Below are 20,073 nucleotides of genomic sequence, written 5' to 3' on the forward strand. Positions count from 1 at the left end.
AGTGTTTTGGCTATATGTATTTGACAGCCTTGAAGAAAACATCTTTCCTATCGGGGTGCATCTAAAATTCTGAATGTAAATCAATCTCCATCACATCTTGTCATGATCAACTTAAAACCTCTATCTAGATCTAAAAACATCTTAACCCCTAAACAACTAAGCTTCATTGTAAAACTAAGCTACCTCATCTTCAACTTCATCAGAGACTTGAAAGGAATAAACTTGATGGTCCCCCATAGGCCTATCAAGAGCCTCATTTCCCAAGTGATTCAGAATCTGTAACCATGACCACACTAACCATCACAGAGCTATTTACTTAAAATTCTTCGTATTCTTTCACTTTCTATTGTTCAATATGTCAATCAAAGTTTATGATTTCATCTAGTAAACCATCTGAAATGCTGATGGTACAATGGTGTTTACTTCTGTGAGGTATATGTATACATGTATGTGTGCCTGCATGTGCCCGAGATTGAAATTTTTGTATCTTCTTTGATCCTGTTTTATCTTCCATTTTGAGAGAGGGTCTTGATGAACCTATAGCTCATCAATTCATCAAGAATGGCTGGTGAGCTCCAGAGATCCTCCTGTCTCCACGTGCTGAGCATGAAGTAGTACAGGTGTATGTCTCCATGCTCAGCTTTTTGTATGGGTGCTGGGGACCCAAATTCAAATGCTGCTACTGTGGAGCCAACACTCTACTTACTGGACCAGCTCCCTGCTCCCATACATTTATTAATTTTTAGAAACTCTGGAAGGCATAGAAGCAAATGGAACTAGCCACTATTCATTATTCTACTCACCATACATTAAAAACACCTGATATTTTCTTAAGATATTTTTTTAATCATCCTCAAGATTAGTTTCTGGAAACTTCACTTGCAACACAATTTTTTTTTATATATATTTTAAATCTTGCAGATTTAGAAATTTGAGATTTTTTTATTTTTATTTATTTTTTTAATTTTTTTTTTAAATTTGAGATTTTTAACAACAACAACAAAAGAAACCCTTTCACACCTAATGATTAATAAAATGTAGTGATGTACTATCTACACAGATATTGTGCTGCTGTGCCATATTAAACTATCTATTAGTTTTAAAAAATACACTTCAGGGCAGTCTTGTATCACAAATTTTACAGAAGGGATACTTTGCAAGAATTTAATCAAATTAGAGTAACTATCTTTTAAATACAGCACTTACAAATGTAACAACTCTGTGCATTCTTTTTCTTTAAAAATGATCTTGTATGTGTAGAAATGCTGCTTTATTGTTGCAGAGGTCAAAGTTCAAGGCTCAAAAGGTACAGGAGAGAATACAAAGGCAGCCTTAGAAACTTGGTTCTGGTTTTGTATAAAAAGGAAATTTACAAACCAAGAACAAAAGTGGCATGCATGCATTATGTACATGCGTCCTGAAAACATCAAACAGCTCAGAGCAGCACAAAATATTGATATACATAAATATTCCTCAGGTTTTTATAAGTGTTTTGTAGACATTTTCTCCATTGCTAAATGTGTCATTTCATAAATGGATTATAATATATTGAAGTATTTCTAATATTGCTTTTTTGTTCTAAAATACAAATAGCACCTTGAGGCATTTCTTCATGAAACGCTCTTTATTTTAGATTACTTTCACAATCAGGTGGTTAGATATGAAATTATTGTGTCAAGGCCTGGGAATAATTTAAAAGCTCTTGATAGAAAATAGTAGCTTTTAGTACCTGAGTATTCTAGAAAGTGCTAACATATTGCATGTACATGTTATTTATTCCTTATAATAAACCTGAAGATATTTTAATTTTCTTTTGAAGGGGCAGTCAAGTCTCACTGTGTAGCTCAGGCTGGCCTCAAATCTCTGTCAATCCTGTTGCCTCAGCCTACCAGAGTTTTGTAAGTTATGTAAGAGCCATGATGACATGTCCTGAAGTGGAGTTTTATTATTGCCCTTTGGATAGCTGAAGTGGCTGAGGGCATATCCTTGTCAAAATTGCCCAGCTTTCAACTGTGAGAGTTGAGATTTGATCTTGTGCATTTCTTCAACAAAGTAGTTTTGCTGCCAGCCATTCCACCCTTCCATACCTCCTACAGAGATTACATTTTTGTTTCATTTTGTTTTCTTGAGGCAGGGTCTCATGTATCCTAGGCTAGTTTCCAACTCACTATATAGCGGAAGATGACTTTGAGCTACTTCTGATCCTTCTCTCTCTTCCTCTGGAGTGTTGGGATTACAGAGAGACATATGCCATTAAGTCTGGTTTACTTGGTGCTGGGGATCAAACTCAGAACTTTGTATATGTTAGACATGTACTGTACCAAGCAGGCCACATCTCCAGCCCCAAAACTAGCCTTAATTAAGTTTGTTTTTATAAAAATAACTTCTGCTTCTGTAATGCTTACTTATAGACCAGGCCCTTGCATGCATTTTTGATCTTCATAACTTTGTGTGAACGTTTATCCTCATCAGAACAGAAAGTGAGGTTTTGGTATAGAAACTGATTTGTTCAAGAATACACAGCTAATTAGCAGGGCCATAGCGAAAACTTAATACTTACTTCTCAGGGTCTGACTACTTAAGTGCTTTTTTTTTTCTTGCATGATCATTCAGCTCCATCACAGTACTGTGGGCTCTGGTGTATTATGATAGTTTTTTTAAAATAATATTTTTTACATATACATTTATATTATCACACATATATAAAGTAAGCTACATATAGCAAGAAGAACCATGAAACAATTACGAATAATATTACATTAACATTATGAATGCAGATCTCTGCATTACTTTTTTCCCTTTACTTATTTAATCACTTTACTGCATGATCTTAGCCCCACCCCCATCCTCTCCTCCCAGTCCTTCCCTCACATCCCATTCCCTCATTCTCTCTTTCTTTCTCCTCATAGAAGGAGAGCCCACCCATGGGTAACAACCCACCCTGGTACATCAAGTCATAGTAGGACTAAGTGCATCCTCTCCTACTGAGGCCAGAAAAAGCAGCCCAGCTAGGTGAAAGAGATCCAAAGGCAGTCAACAGAGTCAGAGACAGCCCCAATCTAATTGTTAGGGGAACCACATGAAGAACAACATCTGCTACATATGTATAGGGGCCTGAGTCCAGCCCATGCATGTTCTTTGGTTGTTGATTCAGTCTCTGTGAGCCAACATGGGTCCAAGTTAATTCTGTAAATCTTCTTGTTTGTCTTAGACACTCTGGCTACTTCAGTATTTCCCCTCAATCTTTCACAAGACTTCCCCGAACTCTGGAACCCTGCCTATTGTTTGGCTATGGGTCTCTGCATCTGTTTCCATCAGTTGCTGGGTGGAGCCTCTCAGAAGACAGTTATGCTAGGCTCCTGTCTGCAAACATAGCCAAGTATCATTAATAATGTCAAGGGTTGGGTCTATCCCATGGAGTGAGTCTCAAGTTGAGCCAGTCATTGGTTGTCCTTTCCCTTGATCCCTTGATCCCTCCATCTTTATCCCTGCACTACTTGTAGGCAGGACAACTTTTGGGGTGAGGGTTTTGTGAGTGGGTTGATGTTCTCCTCCCTCCACTGTAAGTCTCCCCTGTTTACAGGAGGCAGCCTCTTCAGGCTCCATATCTTCAGCTGCTAGAAGTCTCTGCTAGGGTCAGCCCCCATAGACTACTGGAAGCCTCCCCCATCACACAGATGCTACCCTCACTGATGTACATTCACTCTCCCAGTCATCCCTACTTCTGATATTTACCCCGTTTCTCTCCCCACTCCTTCTCCCAACCATTTCCCTCCCTCTGTCTACTTCAGGTATCTATTCTATTTCCCCCTCTGAGTGAGATTCAAGCACGCTCCCTTGGGTCTCCTTGTTATGTAGCTTCTTTGGGTCTGTGGATTGTAGCACAGTTGTCCTGTACTTTATGGCTAATATCCACTTATAAGTAAGTACATACCATATGTGCCTTTCTGGGTCTGGGTTAACTCACACAGGATGGTATTTTTTGGTTCCATCCATTTGCCTGCAAATTTCATGATATCATTGTTTTTAATAGCTGAGGAGTATTCCATTGTGTAAATGTTCCAGTTTCTTTATCCATTCTTTGGTTGAGGGAAATCTAGGTTGTTCCCAGTTTCTGAGTAAAGCTGCTGTGAACATAGTTAAGATGTGTCCTTGTGATATTGTAAAACATCTTTTGAATACACACACACACACACACACACACACACACACACACACACACACACACACACCCAGAAGTGGTATATCTGGGTCTTGAGGTAGCACTACTCCCAATTTTCTGAGAAAGCACCAGGGAGGAGTATTTCTCTTTCTCCACATCCTCACCAGCATGTGCTGTCACTTGATTTTTTAATCTTAGCCATCCTGGTAGGTGTAAGATAGAATCTCAGAGTCAGGTTTTTTTTTTCTCATTTTCCTTATAACCAGAGATGTTGAGCATTTCTTTAAGTGTTTCTTAGCCATTTGATATTCCTTCTGTTTCTATTTTGTGGAATAGTTTGAGGAGTATTGGTATTAGGTCTTCTTTGAAGGTCCAGTAGAATTCTGTGGTAAAACCATCTGGTCCTGGGCTATTTGGTAGCGGGAGTTGGGAGACTTTTAATGAATACTTCTGTTTTCTTAGGGTTATAGGGCTATTTAAATAGTTTACCTGATCTTGGTATCTAGAAATTCATCTATTTCATTTTGATTTTCTGATTTTGTGGTGTAGCCATTTTTGAAATAGGACCTAATGATTCTTTGGATTTCTTTGGTGTCTATTGTTGTTATGTCCTCCTTTTCATTTCTGATTTTGTTTCTGTTCTCTCTCTCTCTCTCTCTCTCTCTCTCTCTCTCTCTCTCTCTCTCTCTCTCTCCCTCTCTCTCTCCTTCTCTCTCTCTCTCTCTCTCTCTCTCTCTCTCTCTCTCTCTCTCTCTCTCTCTCTCTCTCTCTCTCTCTCCTTCTCTCTTCTCTCTCTCTCTCTCTCTCTCTCTCTCTCTCTCTCTGACTTTTAGTTATTGTGGCTCAGGGTCTGTCTATCTTGTTGATTTTCTCAAAGAACCAGCTCTTGGTTTTGTTGATTCTTTGAATTGTTCTCTTTGTTTCTAATTTATTGATTTCAGCCCTGAGTTTAATTATTTCCTGCTATCTACTCCTCTTGGGTATGTTTGCTTCTTTTTTCTAGAGCTTTCAGATGTGCTTTTAAACTGCTAGTATGAAATCTTTACAATCTCTTTATGCAGGTGCTTAGTACTATGAACTTTCCTCTTAGCACTGCCTTTATTGTGTCCCAGAAGTTTGGGTATGTTGTACCCTGATTTTCATTGAATTCTAGAAAGTCTTTAATTAATTTCTTTATTTCTTCCTTGGCATAGTGATCCTTGAGTAGAGAGTTGTTCAGTTTCCATGAGTTTGTAGGCTTTCTGTTTTTCCTGTTGTTGTTGGCCTCCAGCCTTAGCCAATGTTGATCTGATAAGATGCAAGGAGTTATTTCAATTTTCTTGTATTTGTTGAGGCTTGCTTTGTGACCAACTATATGATCAATTTTGGAGAAGGTTACATGAGGTGCTGAAAAGACAGTGTATTCTTTTGTGTTTGGTGAAATGTTCTGTAGATATCTGTTAGGTCCATTTGATTCATAACATCAGTTAGTTTGATTATTTCTCCATTTAGTTTTTGTCTTGATAATCTGTCCCTGGTGAGAGTGGGGTGTTGAAGCCCCCCACTATTAATGTGTGGAGTTCAATGCTGCATTATTTTTGAGATAAGGTCGTTTGCTGAACTGGAGCTCACAAAGTAGGTTAGGCCGCGAATCCTAGGGATCTACCTGTCTCTGCCTCTTCTGCTCTAAGATTACCATGTTATTCATGCACCATGGCCAATTTTTTAGGGTATCAAACTTGGATCCTCATGAATTCACAGTGACTTAGTTTGTTACCTCAGTCCCAAAGTTTAAATCCCATGTCATGTGCTATCCTTACTTGGAGAATTGGAATTTGTACAATGAACAGATATTAAACATTATAATTTTTCTGCTGAAATTAACTTTACACTTAAACTTTTATGTCAATAGGCTTTCAGTTAATAATTTATTGCTTTTGTTCCACACAGAGCACTTTGAAGGCACTAATATATTTTCCTTTATTTCTGACCTTGAGACCACTTAGAAATATATCTCTTTAAGTCCTAATGAACAGAAAGACTACCACACCTCTTTAGCTTTGAAGTTTGATGTTTAACATATAACAGAAATTTTTTCTAATGGAAATTTTTTTATCAAATTATTTGTTCTTTGTTTTTACTTAAAACTGAAAAACTAGGGAGAAGTCTAGGAAGATGCAAGCATGGGGACCCGAGTTCAGTTTCCAGTGTGTGTGTGTGTGTGTGTGTGTGTGTGTGTGTGTGTGTGTGTGTACATGCCTGCATGAAATTGAAAATCTGAAAAATACTAAGTAGCAAACCAAACATTTCTGTAATTCTTGATAAACATTTTAAAATAAATTTAGGAAAAAATGGTTCATTAACTTAAAGATAGTTTAGTTATTTAAAAATCTCAAAGCTGTTAACAACTGCTTGAGAGTTTCTCTAATAGTTACTTCTAGCCCTATGTACCCCAGCCCCTTATGAGCACTTGTCCATGTGTATTTAAATTGACGACCTTATGAAATATTAATTATGATATTATTTCTTTTATCTTTGGTATTTCCTAAGGGATGTTCTCCAATTAGAGAACCTTTTGCCATTTCTGTTATTGTTTTGTTGTTGTTGTTATAGTCTGTACGACACTGGAAAATGTAACAGAAGTCACTCTCAACTGGAAACCGCCCCATCCCTGTTTTCCTCCTTAGTGAAGTAGGCACCAGATAAGACACATAAAGTCTGCCTGAGTCTGCTGGATTGTGTAGAACTGCAGGGACACTCCTTTCCCTTTCTGACTCTTCTGCTTAATCCCCTATTACCCGTTAGTCCCTTAGTATGTTAAGTTCCTGCCCTTTAACTTTTTTCTTTTTTGTGTATATGTGTAAGTTTGTGTATGTGTATGTATGTATGCCAGTGGTGTGTGTGTGTGTGTGTGTGTGTGTGTGTGTGTGTGTGTGTGTGCGCGCGCATGCACACATGCGCATGTGCACACCTCTGCATGAATGTTTTTTTTAACTTGAGTGCTTAGGGCCTAACTGAAGCCCTCAGATTCATACAGTGAGATTTTACCCACTGAGTTATAGCTCCAGCATCCTTACTTTTCTCATGAAATTTTCTTTTGCTTTGCTTTGTTTCCATTTTACTGTTCTTGAAAACCTAAACCTATGCAGTTGTACAGGACAGTGAATATCTACATACCTGTTGGCTCCCTTCACCTGTTCACATTCTGCTCTCCTTACTTTTTATCTTCTCTCTTTTTCTCCATTTGAAAAGAAAAACCCAAAGCTATAAATGATGCTGACCTATAGGTACCACACCATGAATGTACTAAGAAGAGAGATGTTCTCTTACATAATTACAATACTGAAGCATGTTGAAAAAAATTACATTGGTGATAATATCTACAAATAGATAACATTATATCCAGAATTTCCCAGGTGTCCAAAATTGCTGTCTTCTACTTCCTTCTCAGTCCTATATCAAGAAAATGATTTGATAGATTTTTAAATATCTTCAAAATCCATTTGATCATGTCTGTTTTGATTTTGCTCAACTTCTTGGTGGAACATGACATTCTTGCACACTACTGTCCTACAACAGACATTGCCCTTGGCTTCAGTGACAACATATTCTCCCAGGTTTCCTTTTATGTCTTTGTATTGGCTGACTCCAATTCAGATACTGGCTCTACTTTCTTCCAACTTTTAAATGTCGGAACTCCTCTGGATTCCTCTTAGGCCTCTTACTTTGTCACCTTTATGCTCCCCCTTGGTGGCTTAATGACTTTAATTATAGGTCTTCATTTCTCATTACATTATATAATTCCTAGTTCATTGAGAATTTTCATAAAGAATTTTCTTTGTAAAAGGAGATCACTTGTTTTTCATTTGAAATTGTAGTCCTTGTCCATAATAGCAAGACAAATCACTTTTTTTTATATAATATGTTTGCCTTGAGACTTGTGTAAGGTTGATATTACAAACATATCTATTCTCTGGGTAAAATGGACAAAAATTCTAAGCCAAACTAAAGTAACAACTCAATTCCAACAACCTTTTTATTATGTATACCAATTAAATGAATTCTTACTTTTTTCTTTATTTTCTGTGTGATCAGCCATCTTTGCTTTTAAAATCCTAAGTATTTTCAGACCTTGACAGAGGCTATTTAAATATCAAATTTGAATCAGAAGTCTTGAGAAGGCAAAAAATAAAATTATGTCGCATTATCTATTTAAGTGACTTTTACTAGCTTCTAGCTTTTACTAGGCCAATGTGTCATCTTTATGGTTCCATCCTGTTAATCATTGAAAAATCCTGTTACAGAGAGACATATTTCAAGTTAATACAAGAGCAGTGCCTGTTGCCAGTTATTTTCTATAATCAGAGCATTTATATAATTATGGTTCATATTCTATTAGGCTTTTAGCAGGTGTAAATGACAAAATGCTGATTGTATTTGCCCTTTGAATAACAAATGTAATTAATAGCAAGAGAGACAAAACAGAATTGTCATTGAGACATTTAATTTTTTTCTAAGTAACATTAAAGATAATTGCTGGACTGTTGTATAGGGCATATTTTCTATGAGGAAAAATTTTAAATAGTTAAAGATGATGTTGATGCTTTTACCTAGCTATTTTTCTTTTAGTTAAGAATATAATAGAGATCCAAGATGGCGGCGAGCAGTGTGGACCGCGTTTGGAGGCTCCAGTGAACAATTCAGGGAATTGCACAGATTTTCTGAGCCAGGAACACCGAGGTCCGAACATCACGGCAGCAGGAGTGCTCCACGGTTCGGAGGGACCAGGGTGCGGAGGACCTGCGTGCCCCTGCACACGGGAGGAGCGTGGTTTTTCTCTGATCGGAGCGGCAGCGGCAGAGGCGGCAGCACCAGCGGCACCAGCAGCGGCGGCTGAGGTTTGCAGCTCATAGCCTTCCGGTGGAGGCGAGTGGTGTGGTGGCTGGTGGGAATTGCTGCGGGAGAGGGGACTCGGGGCAGGATTTGGGTCGCGTGGAGCCTTTGGACCCAGACTGGACTCGGCGGACAGTTCGGCCCCAGAGTCCCGGGTATTGGCCCGGCCCAGCAAACAATTCTGCCTGAGGCACTAACTCAGCGTGGCATAGCTCCCCTGCTGTGGCGCAGGCTTAGTTGAGCACGCTGCTCTACGCTAGGCACTACCTCAGCTCAGCGGCAGCTCCCCTGCGGTGACACAGTCTGGGCGGAGCACTGCACTTGGTTTCACCACAGGCGCTAACTCAGAGCAGCCACAGTTCTCCTGCTGTGGCGCAGGCTTGGTGACGTGCTCGGTTCCATCCTAGGCACCACCTCAGCTCAGCGGCAGCTCCCCTGCGGGGACACAGTGCGGGCGGAGCACTTGTCCCACCACTGGCGCTAACTCAGAGCAGCCGCAGTTCTCCCGCTGTGGCGCAGGCTTGGTGACGTGCTCGGTTCCATCCTAGGCACCACCTCAGCTCAGCGGCAGCTCCCCTGCGGGGACACAGTCCGGGCGGAGCACTTGTTCCACCACTGGCGCTATCTCAGAGCAGCCGCAGTTCTCCTGCTGTGGCGCAGTCTTGGTGACGTGCTCGGTTCCATCCTAGGCACCACCTCAGCTCAGCGGCAGCTCCCCTGCGGGGACACAGTGCAGGCGGAGCACTTGTTCCACCACTGGCGCTAACTCAGAGCAGCCGCAGTTCTCCTGCTGTGGCGCAGGCTGGACAGAGCTCTCGGTTCCACCAGCTCTAAGACTCTGGTTGGACACAGTGTACAGTTTGAATCCAGAATTCCTGGCTGAGATTGGTGGTCAGTTCGGGCCCTGAGTCAATAACTGACCACAGCACGCACTTTGGGCCAAAAGGCCCTAGTGGAGCTTGGTGCGTAGTCCCAGCCCAAAAATTCTGGCTGGGCCCTGTGTGCATTTTGGGCCCAAAATCCCTAGCTGAGCTTGGCAGACGGTTCTGGCCCTGAGAATCTAGCTGAGTTCTGCCCGTGGTTCGGTCCCAGTGCTCCTGGCTGGACTTGGCAGGGAACACAGAAGGCTGTGGATACCTTGGCCTGACCCAACGCTCATTCAGAGACCAGAATAATTGCAGGATCCACAGCAGAGGGGGACTGAGGATCACTGGCTGTGAGAGACCAGAACACAGGGCTAACCTCCTAACATCCACACCAGTGAAGCTTTGAGCTCGCAGCCTAGGGAAATCGTAAGAAAACAAGTGAATCTATCGTCAGACACCCTCCATTCAACTCTGGAAGCTACCCAACAAAAACAAAGACGGCAAGATGTCTAAAGGACAACGAAAAAGCATACGCAAAAAAACCCCAAAACAACATGGCGTCTCCAGTTTCCAGCTATCCCAAAGAAAACCACCCAGAGAACTCAATACAACGGAATACAAGAAATGACCTCAAATCCTTAGTAATGAGGATGATAATGGAGGAAACAAATAAAATTTCGTAATCAAATGCAGGAAGACGCAGACAAACAGGTGAGAGACATAAAGAAGCACATAGAGTGGAACTGGAAAAATTGCAGGAAAATGCAAACAACAAGATGAAAGAAATAACTAAAACGGTTCAAGCTCTGAAGACCTATAAAGAGGCAATGGAAGAAACTCAGGAATATACAAAAAATCAGATGAAAGAAATCAAAAAATCAGTTCAAGATCTGAAAATGAAAATGGATTCAATGATAAACACACAGACAGAAGAAAAACGAGAACGTGAGGCCTCAGAGAAGAAGGCGAGCAACACAGAGGTGAGCTTTTCTAACAGAATCCAAGAGATGGAAGAACGAATCTCAGGGCTAGAAGATACAATCACAGATATTGAATCAACCATTAAAGAAAATGCCAATCTGGAAAACTCCTGACACAAAACATCCAAGAAATAAAGGACACCATGAAAAGAAGAAATTTGAGGATAATAGGCATTGAAGAAAGAGAAGACATCAGACTCCAGGGCCCGGAAACTATTCTCAACAAAATCATAGAAGAAAATTTCCCCAATCTAAAGAAAGAGATGCCTATAACATACAAGAGGCCTACAGAACACCAAATAGAATTGACCAGAAAAGAAAAACTGCCGCCACATAATAATCAAAACACAAAACATGCAGAACAAAGAAAAAATATTAAAAGCTGCAAGGGAAAAGGGCCAATAACATTTAATGGTAAACCTATCAGAATTACACCTGACTTCTCAGCAGAGACCATAAAAGCCAGAAGGGCCTGGACAGAGATCCTGCAAACCTAAGAGAACACAGATGCCAGGCCAGACTACTTTACCCAGCAAAATTATCAATAACCATTGATGGAGAAAACAAAATATTCCATGACAAAAACAAATTCAAACAGTACCTATCCACAAACCCGCTTTACAGAAGGTACTAGAAGGAAAACTCCATCCCAAAGGGTCAAGCTACAACCAAAACTACCCAGGAAATAGATAACTATCCCATGGCAAAAACACACTACACAAACGCTCGACTGGAAAACAACATCAAAATTAAGACTCTTAACAGTCACTGGTCATTAATATCTCTCAACATCAATGGCCTCAATTCTCCAATAAAAGACACAGACTAACCGAATGGGTACATAAACAAGACCCAACATTCTTCTGCATCCAAGAAACACATCTCACCCATAATGAAAGGCATTACCTCAGGGTAAAAGGTTGGAAAAAATATTCCAAGCAAATGGTCACAAGAAGCAAGCAGGTGTAGCCATTTAGTATCGAACAAAATAGACTTTTCAACCAAAATTAATCAAAAGGGATGAGGAAGGACACTTCATACTCATCAAAGGTAAAGTCAACCAAGATGACATCACAATTCTGAACATCTATGCTCCCAATACAAGGGCACCCACATATGTAAAAGATCTCCTAAACAAGCTTATAAACCACACATCGATCCCCACACAATAATAGTGGGAGACTTCAACACCCCACTCTCACTGAAGGATAAGTCATTGAAACAGAAACTAAGCCGAGAAATAACATCATTAACCAATGCCATGGGTCAAATGGATCTAACAGATATCTATAGAACCTTTCACCCAAACAAGAAAGAATACACCTTCTTCTCTGCACCCCATGGAACCTTCTCCAAAATTGATCACATCGTAGGTCACAAAGCAAGCCTCAACAGATACAAGAGGATTGAAATAATACCTTGTATCCTATCAGATCACCATGCTCTTAGGCTGCAATTCAACAACAACAAAATAACAAAAAGCCTACACGTTTGTGGAAACTAAACAACTCTCTGCTAAATGAACACCTGGGTCAGGGAAGAAATAAAGAAAGAAATCAAGGAGTTTCTGAAATCAATGAAAATGAAGAAACAACATACCCAAATTTGTGGGATACATTGAAAGCAGTGCTAAGAGGAAAATTCATAGCATAAGTGCCTTTAAAAAGAAATTGGAAACATCGCACATAAGCATCTTAACAACACAACTGGAAGCCCTAGAAAAAAAGAAGCAGAAACACCCAAGAGGAGTAGACGCCTGGAAATTATCAAACTCAGGGCTGAAATTAACAAATTAGAAACTAAGAAAACAGTCCAAAGAATCAACAAAACCAAAAGCTGGTTCTTTGAGAAAATCAACAAGATAGACAGACCATTAGCCAAACTAACTAAAAGGCAGAGAGACAGTATTGAAATCAACAAAATCAGAAACGAAAAGGGAGACATAACAACAGACACTGAAGAAATTCAAAGAATCATAAGATCCTACTTTGAAGGCATATACGCCACAAAATTTGAAAATCTAAGGGAAATGGACGATTTTCTTGATCAAGTTCACTTGCCAAAGTTGAATGAGAACAGATAAACAAGCTAAATAGTCCCATTTCCCCTACAGAAATAGAAGCAATCATCGATGGTCTCCCAACCAAAAAAAGCCCAGGCCAGATGGTTTCAGTGCAGAATTCTACCAGACCTTTAAGGGCGAGCTAATACCGATACTCTTCAAGCTACTCCAAAAGATAGAAATGGATGGAAAATTACCACTTCATTCTATGAGGCCATAGTCTCATTGATACCTAAACCTCACAAAGACTCAACAAAGAAAGAGAATTTCAGACCAATTTCTCTTATGAACATAGATGCAAAAATACTAAATAAAATACTTGCAAAACGAATACAGGAGCACATCAAAGATATCATTCATCATGACCAAGTAGGCTTCATTCCAGGCATGCAGGGATGGTTTAATATACGGAAATCCATCAATGTAATCCTCATATAAACAAACTGAAAATAAAAAACCACATGATCATCTCCTTGGATGCAGAGAAAGCATTGATAAAATTCAACACCCATTCATGTTTAAAGTTTTAGAGAGATCGGGGATACAAGGCACTTTCCTCAACATAATAAAGGCTATATACAGCAAGCCAATAGCCAAAATCAAGTAAATAGTGAGATACTCAAGAAATTCCTCTCAAGTCGGGAACAAGGCAAGGCTGCCCACTCTCTCCATATCTCTTCAATATAGTAATCGAAGTTCTAGCCAGAGCAATAAGACAACAAAAGGAGATCAAGGGTATCCAAATGGGAAAGGAGGAAGTCAAATTATCCCTCTTTGCAGATGATATGATAGTGTACATAAGTGACCCTCAAAACTCACCAGAGAACTCCTAAAGCTGATAAACACCTTCAGCAAATTGGGCTGGATACAAAATTAACTCAAAAAAGTCTGTAGCCTTCCTATACACAAATGACAAGCTTACAGAGGAAGAAATTAGGAAAACCACACCCTTCACATTAGCCACAAGCAATATAAAATATCTAGGAGTTACCCTAACTAAGCAAGTGAAGGACTTGTATGAAAAAAATTTCAAAACTCTGAAGAAAGAGATTGAAGATGACCTGAGAAGATGGCGTGATCTTCCTTGCTCATGGATCGGGAGAATTAACATAGTAAAAATGGCCATCCTACCAAAAGCAATCTACAGATTCAATGCAATCCCTATCAAAATAACTACACAATTTTTTAAAGACATTGAAAGTTCAATTCTGAACTTCATATGGAAAAACAAAAAACCCAGATAGCTAAAACAATCTTGTACAATAAAAGATGCTCCGGAGGAATCTCCATACCTGATCTAAACTGTACTATAAAGCAATAGTACTTAAAACAGCATGGTACTGGCACAGCAACAGGCTGGTTGATCAGTGGAATCGAATCGAAGACCCAGATATGAATCCACACACATATGGTCACTTGATTTTTGACAAAGAAACTAAGAAATCCATTCAATGGAAAAAGGATAGCATCTTCAACAAATGGTGCTGGTCTAACTGGAGGTCTATGTGTAAAAAAATGAAACTGGACCCATATTTGTCACCTTGCACAAAACTCAAATCCAAGTGGATTAAAGACCTCAACATAAAACCAGAGACACTAACTCACTTAGAAGAAAAAGTGGAAAGAGCCTGGAACATATGGCACAGGAGACAACTTCCTGAACAGAACACCAACGGCCCAGGCCTTAATGTCAACCATTAATAAATGGGACCTCATGAGGCTGAGAAGCTTCTGTAAGGCAGGAGACACTGTCAAGAGAACAAAGCGACAGCCTACAGACTGGGAAAAAATCTTCACCAACCCTACATCTGACAAAGGTCTAATATCCAAAATATATAAAGAACTCAAGAAATTAAACACCACCAAACCGAATAACCCAATTGAGAAATGGGGCTTGGAACTAAACAGAGAATTCTCAACAGAGGAGTATCAAATGGCTGAGAAACACTTAAAGAAATGCTCAACCTCCTTAGTCATCAGGGAAATGCAAATCAAAACAACTCTGAGATTCCATCTTACACCCATCAGAATGGCTAAGATCAAAAATTCAAGCGACACCACATGCTGGCGAGGATGTGGGGAGAGAGGAACACTCCTTCATTGCTGGTGGGAATGCAAACTAGTACAGCCACTTTGGAAATCTATCTGGTGCTATCTCAGAAAAATGGGAATAGGGCTTCCTCAAGACCCAGCTATTCCACTCCTTGGAATATACCCAGAAGATGCTCCAGCACACAACAAGAAAATTTGCTCAACCATGTTCATAGCAGCCTTATTCATAATAGCCAGAACATGGAAACAGTCTAAGTGTCCCTCAGTAGAAGAGTGGATAAAGAACTGTGGTACATATACACTATGGAATACTACTCAGCTATTAAAAACAAGGAATTCCCGAAATTTGTGGATAAATGGATTGAGCTAGAAATGATCATAATGAGTGAGTTAACCCAGAAGCAGAAAGAATCAAATGGTATATACTCACTTATATCTGCATACTAGCCCAAGGGGCATGTCCCACCAAAGCCTTCACTTACCAGGAAACTGGGACAGAGGGGAAGGCATCCTATTGGGACTCTAAATGAGAGACGCATGGGAGAACAGCAAAATAAAAGGATCCAGAGGGTCCTAGAAATCTACAAGTAGAACAATATGATAGGCAGATTTGGGCCCAGGGGTCCCGCTCAACTAAGGCACCAGCCAAGGACAATACAGGAGGTAAACTTTAAAACCCCTTCCAGATCTAGCCAATGGTCAGAATATTCTCCACAGTGAGTGGAGAGTGTGATACGACTTCTCACATACGCTGGTGCCTCACATTTGACCATGTCCCCTGGAGGGGGAGACCTGGTGGCACTCAGAGGAAGGACAGCAAGTAGCCAAGAAGAGACTTGATACCCTATGAGAATATATAGGGGGACGTAATCCCCCTCAGGAACAGTCATAGGGGAGGGAATAATGGGAAAATGGGGGGGGGGGGAGGAATGGAGGATACAAGGGATGGATAAACATTGAAATGTAACAAGAATAAATTAATATAAAAAAAAAAAAAAGAGATAATAAAATATTTAAGTAAATGAAAAAAAAAAAAAAAAAAAAAAAAAAAAAAAAAAAAAAAGAATATAATAGCATTACAAATTAAACATCTTCATGATAATGATTCTTTTAGAAATTGGATGCTGCTTTTGTCCTGTTCTGGGTGTTTTACTGAGCTGTCTTGTTTTGTTTTGGTATTACCTAGATATAGCATCACATTTTCCTAAACTAGTGGTTTAGCCAAGGATTGCACTTATAATGTAAATTTTCATAAGATGACTACTTGTAATCTTTATGTTGTGCCATTTCCCTGTTGGATAAAATAGGGCTTTAAATGGGGTGTTTAAAACTTCAAATCCTGGGCCTGGAAAGATGGTTTAGTGGTTAAGAGTGTCACCTGCTCTTCCAGAGGTCCTGAGTTCAAGTCCCAGCAACTACATGGTGGCTTACAACTATCTATGATGTTATCTGATGCCCTCTTCTGCAGATAAAGCACTCATATACAATAAATAAAATAAATAAATATATTTTAAAACATTTAAAAATCCAAATCCTAATAAATATAGAATGAAGAGTTGGAATGTGTGATTGCTCTGTCATCACCATGGAAGCAATTGCTTTAAGCAAAACTCAATAGACATTTTGTAGGGCAGACTGTACACATAGTCTGAAATTTGTTTATTAAAAGGATACAAAACCATACTTCTTGGGTAAAGGATTTCTGGTCTTGTAGATATCATCTTAACCAAGCTATCCAAGTTAGCATAACCATTGATGAGATTAAACATCATGTGCTTATTTTTTTTAATTGTTTCCTTTACATTTTTTAGATTTATTATTTATATTTACTTTATATGTATGAGTGTTTTGTCTGTATGCAAATGTTTTATCTGTATGCATGCCTGGTGCCTGTGGAGGTCAGAAGATAGCATCAGATTCCCTGGAACTGGAGATACTGTTGCTTGTGAGCCACCATGTAGGTGCTGGGAACTGGACCCTGATCCTCTACAACAGGAGTAAGTATTCTTAACTGCTGAGCCAACTTTTCAGTTCCATCATGTTCTTTTTGATGTAATTGCCCTGAGAAGGACACATTGCACATCTCAGCAAAATATATAACCCAAATCAAGTTGCAAAGAAATAGGAGAAAAAAATTTTTAATTGAGAGATATTTTATAAACAACTATCCTATATTCTTCAAAGTTTTCAATGTTTGGCTGGAGAGATGGTTCAGTGGGGGAAATTTCCCTTAACTTCTAATTCATCAAGGACTTTCTCCAAGTCTTGTCACCCATGTGTATTTTCATTGGATCTGGTCCTCCCCCGACCCCCGTTCCCATAATGCTTTGTGACATCTCAGTCTTTGATTTCCTGAGTTCACTAACCTCGAGCACTACTCAGATTCAGTTGCTTACTTTCATTTCCTGCCACCATGGCTTACCTCTGAAATCTTTGTAGTTATCATCCCATTCTCTGACCGCTTTGTCTCCATTGAGGCGTCTATGCCCTAGATGCCTGTGTGTCTGTTGGTTTCAGTTCCCTCTGGTCTCCATTTTTCCACACCCTTGATCATGCCAGTTAACGGATTAGCAGTAACAGTTCAATTTTAGAGTATTTAAAGAGGTAAATTGGCAGTAATGGTGCATGCCTGGAATCCCAGCACTTGGAGGCAGAAGTTAGGATTGCAAGTTCCTTGACTGCCTCAAGAGAACCTGCCATAAACCAAACAACCAACAAAGTAAAATAAGAGTTTTTTAAAAAGTCATTCTATGAAAACAAATATTCCTGAAACAATTCTTATCAACTTTGGCCACAGTTTCTTGATAGGAAAACCAGCTATTTTTGCTATGACATAGTTTTTTTTTTTAAACAGGGATTGTTTATTTAACTTTATTTAGCAGTGCTAGGGATGAAAACTAGTGTATTGCACATGCTAGGCAAGTGTCCTTGCACTGAGTCACATCTGTATCAAGTCCTACTTCATTTTGAATAACCTTTTGAATTTGTCCTGCTTTTACTTTTCAGATGTTTTTGGTTGAGCATTGAGTTTTACGTGTCATATTTTGTCCTTCAGCAGTTATTTTCAACTTTGCTATGTGCAACAAAAAGTTGGCTGCAGCTGTGTCACTAAAAAAACCCAGATGGTTTGAATATTTTCTAATTGGGAAGGATCTTAGTGATCACATGAACTCAAAGTTGTTGGTGTTTACAGGAGAAATGATGGCCAGAGAGGTTACATGATCTGCTTGAAGTTACACAGCTGGGACTTGGTTCAGTAAAAACTAAAATGGAAGTCTTCTCATTACAAATTCAGATTTTACTCTTTAAACTCTTATAGATAGAGTTTGTGGGTGGATGAACAAGTAAATAAAATGTAATTCTTACTCTTCTCCAATGGAAAAGCTGGAGGTTTCTGACAAGGATAAAATTATCATCTCCTTTGTCACTTGAAGAAGATATTAAAGCACTCATCATCCTTTGGGGATTGGACTTCATGCTTTAGTTTCTTGTTTAAGAAAAAGTTTGGAGCTGGGGTGATGGCTTAGTGGGCAAGAGCATATAGTTAGTATTTTTGCGGATGACTCGAGTTAAGTTCCTACAATCACCTGTCACTCCACCTCCAGGACTCTAATGTCTGTACTCTCCACAGGCACCTATAATCACACACACACACACACACACACACACACTTCAAAAAATCTTTTTAAAAATGCCTTTCAGGGACTAGCAAGATGGCTTAGGAGGTAAAGGACTTGATGCCATGGTTGAAGACCTGAATTTGATCCCTGGTAGTCATATGGTGACAGGAGAGAACTGACTGTTGCAAGTTGTCCTCTGACTCCCACATGTGTACTATAGCATGCCCATGTACACATGTACACACAATCACCACCAGTAAACAAATAGGTATAGCTTAAAATGTAAAAATATGCCTTTCAGGACTATCCCCTGCTGTGCAGGGAAGCCAGAGTTTGTGAGTGAGCAAATCTAAATGAGCTTTTTGCTTTGCTTGCCTCCTGTTTTAATCCATTTTCTGTTACTGTAACAGAATACTACAGACTATGTGATTTATAAAGAAAAGACATTTCTCACAGTGCTGGGGATTGAGAAGTCTAATATTAAGGTATTTTAAAATTTTTTCATCCAAAATATTCATTCACCCTATCTCAGAGGGCCTAAAGGATTGCTTTAATCCTTTTAAAATTAATTATATTTTAAAATTATATTTTAAATTTATATACACTTTACATGCCGATCTTAACCCCCTCCCTCTCATCCTGTTCCCACTACCCCCCTTCCCCTTCTCCTCAAAAAATGGGAGACCCCCCCCACCAACCCACCTGAGCACACTAAGTGACAGCAGGACTGAGCTTATCCTCATCCACTGAGGCCAGTCAAGGCAGCCCTGGTAGGGCCAAGTGATTGAAAGCAGGTAACAGAGTCCATGCTGTAGACAGCCCCCACTCAGCTTGCTAGGGGACTCATATGAAGATCAAACTGACCATTGGTTACATAATATTAAGGTGTTAATATCAGATTTGAGGGGCTTCTTGCTGCCTCATAACATGACTAAGGACATTGTGTGGTGAGGGAGCCTATAGAGGCAGAGAGAAGAATGGGGCTAAATCATCTTTTCCTCAGGAATCCACTCCTAAGATAGCAGCACTAATCCATTCATGAGGGACATAAGGACACCCTAAAGGTCTTACCTCTTAATATTGTCATGCTAGCAATGGCATTACTTTTTTTTAAAGTGTGTGTGTGTGTGTGTGTGTGTGTGTGTGTGTGTGTGTCTCAGTCTGTATCCTAGGATGGCCTAGAGCTAACTATGTAGTTGAGGTTAGCCTTAAACTTGCAGTCAACTTCCTGCCTTAGCCCCTGAAATGCTGGGACTACAAGTGTGAATCATCATGCCTTGTATGAATACGACATTTGACATAGAAACAGTGGCACTGTTCAAGAGGTAGGCTTTGTGACCTTCTCTTGCAAAGCATGTGCCTAATATTATTTCTCGAGTGAAGTTGGAAGTAGGGTTAGAACAGCCTCGTTCTCTTGCAAGTGGCAGTTATAGAATATAGGTAAACAAAACTAACAATA

Source organism: Acomys russatus, chromosome X, assembly GCF_903995435.1.
Source record: "Acomys russatus chromosome X, mAcoRus1.1, whole genome shotgun sequence".
NCBI lineage: Eukaryota > Metazoa > Chordata > Mammalia > Rodentia > Muridae > Acomys > Acomys russatus.